General features: G+C 39.6%; 1 pseudogene; it reads left to right on the top strand.

Moving 5' to 3' along the window:
* The first annotated feature begins 206 nt into the window (after nt 1-206).
* On the top strand, nt 207-2,102 carry LOC148123286 (SCY1-like protein 2 pseudogene; annotated as a pseudogene).
* Nucleotides 2,103-2,334: the final 232 nt, after the last annotated feature.

Here is a 2,334-nt window from a genome sequence, read left to right as displayed (position 1 = left end):
CCAATTAAGACAACATACTGCCATTCATCGAGACAGGGGCATTTTCTTGTCCAGTAGCTTACTTTGCCACAAAGAAAGTCAAACTCCATGTGGAGTTTCTTTGATGCTCGTTATCTTCTCTGACATAGATTGGTGCTGCCAGGAGCAGACATGTCTCACTGTCATTGAGAGAGAGGGAGAGAGAGAGAGAGGGAGAGAGAGAAAGAAGAGAGGGAGAGAGAGAGGAGAGAGAGAGAGAGAGAGAGAGAGAGAGAGAGAGAGAGAGAGAGAGAAAGCAGAAGGAATTCTTGGGAGACACGAGGAGGTGAGCTAGGTGACTTGAACCACCAAGTACTGCAGCCATGGTAACCATGCTGAGTAAATTGAAGAGTACTGATACAAAGGTAACAGCTGATGTCACTAGTGTTGTCATGGGAAACCTTGTTGCTAGGGAACTTGATGTTGGCTAACACATTGCCATTGGTGACTGTGGGCTGGCATGGATTAACAGCACAAAGAAGTCAACAAAACTGGAAGTGGCTGTTTTGTCTTTGATAAAAAGATGACTGACAAATGTCAAAAATTTGAAAAGGATCAAATCATCAATTTTTTTAAAGCTAGGAGTACTGCAGGTCACCCAGCTATGGCGCCCTCTACTTCTTACTGTCCAGCATCCCTTGAAGAGTCAAGTCAAGGGATTACTTGGCATTTTGTACAGAACCAGTTTTTGCCAGTTTAGCCAATGTTCTTGGTAACTTGGAAAATCTACCCTCTTCAATATTTCCAGACATTAAGGATTATACACTTTATGATGTAGAAACTAAGTCTGGTTTGTTTAGGATTGTAAGGATTGTCATTTTTGAATAGCAGTGTGAAAATGGTTCATGGAAATGTTACTCCTGAAAATATAATTTTGAATAAAAGTGGAGCCTGAAAAATAATGGATTTTGAGTTTGGTGTGTCAAACAATCTTTCTGAATAAGAACCGAAGTTTCCTTGTAAAGAGTGGGACCCAAACTTAATGTCATCATGCCTTCCAAATCCTGAATGCTTGGCTCCTGAGTGCATCCTCTCCACGAGCTGGAAGATAGCAAGCGACATGCATTCTTTAGAACTGTTGTGTATGCTGTCTCTAATAAAGGGAAACCTATATTTGAAGTTCACGAGCAGGACGTTTACAAGAGTTTCAGTAGACATTTGGACCAGTTGAGTCATTTAGGATCCAGTTCACTTATAAGTAGACCTGAGGAAGTTCGTGAACAGGTGAAACTTTTGTTAAATGTGACTCCAGCTGTAACCCCAATGCGGATCAGATGACAAAAATTTTGTTAATTTTTCTACAAAAAAAAATGGATTTGTTCCTAACCAAAACCCCTTCTGACAAGATAAAGAACAGTGTGTTGCCAGTGGTCTACAGAGCCCTGGAGAGTACAGTGTTTTCTATTCAGATCCAGGAGCTCCGTCTGAACATCATCCCAGCATTTGCAAATCTTATAGACTACCCATCCATGAAAAATGTTTGATTCCAAGAGTTAAAAATGCTTATTTACAAACATCTTCCCTTGCTGTTTGTGTGAATTCATTAGTCTGTTTAGGAAAGATTTTGGAGTAGTTGGATAAGTGGTTGTACTGGATATCCTACCCTTCTTACAACAGACTCCCTCCAAGGAGCTGCAGTCCTCATGGGGGATTCTAGGTATCTATAAGTGTACTTTTACTCATAAGAAATTGGGAGTCACTGAAGGCAATGACTCGAGGAACGATTACTCATGATGATAGTAAATAGGTAAACAGCCCTTGTGTCTCTGTTTTCTCTCTTGTAGATGTGAGGTTTGATGCACTAACGCTGTAAGATTAATGTTTGAAATGTATTGTAGTTGGAAATGACATCTTTTTTGTTACTGGGCATTGGAATGTAGAGCCTTGCACATGCAAAACATGAACCTTGTCATTAAGTTATACCTTCAACCTGTAACGATTTTAATGTTAGAATTTTTGTTGGATGGGAAAAGCAGTCCTTTTCTTGTTTTTCCTGTCTCTATCCTTCCTCCTTTTCAAGCTGTATATCTGGTCACATCACAGTGACTACAGCATTTCTTGTTCTAGTCTAAACCTGATCATCAGCCTATATCACATCCTGTCTCTCAGTGATATTAAAATCTTCAACAGCAGGAACTGGCTCCCCTAGATTTGTGGAGTACTGGTGTAGCCACTAGTAAGTAAAAGTTTTGTGTTAGGTTTAAAATTAAAACTTAAATGCCATATTATGTCGCTCTTGGAAGTGTTTGAAGAGGATCTAAAATATCTTCAAAAATATCTGTGACTATGAGTTCAAGTCTAATAGGTGACTAAGTA

Source organism: Myodes glareolus, chromosome 1 (genome assembly GCF_982192425.1).
Source record: "Myodes glareolus chromosome 1, mMyoGla1.1, whole genome shotgun sequence".
Taxonomy (NCBI): domain Eukaryota; kingdom Metazoa; phylum Chordata; class Mammalia; order Rodentia; family Cricetidae; genus Myodes; species Myodes glareolus.
This window is presented reverse-complemented; position numbering and strand designations above follow the sequence as displayed.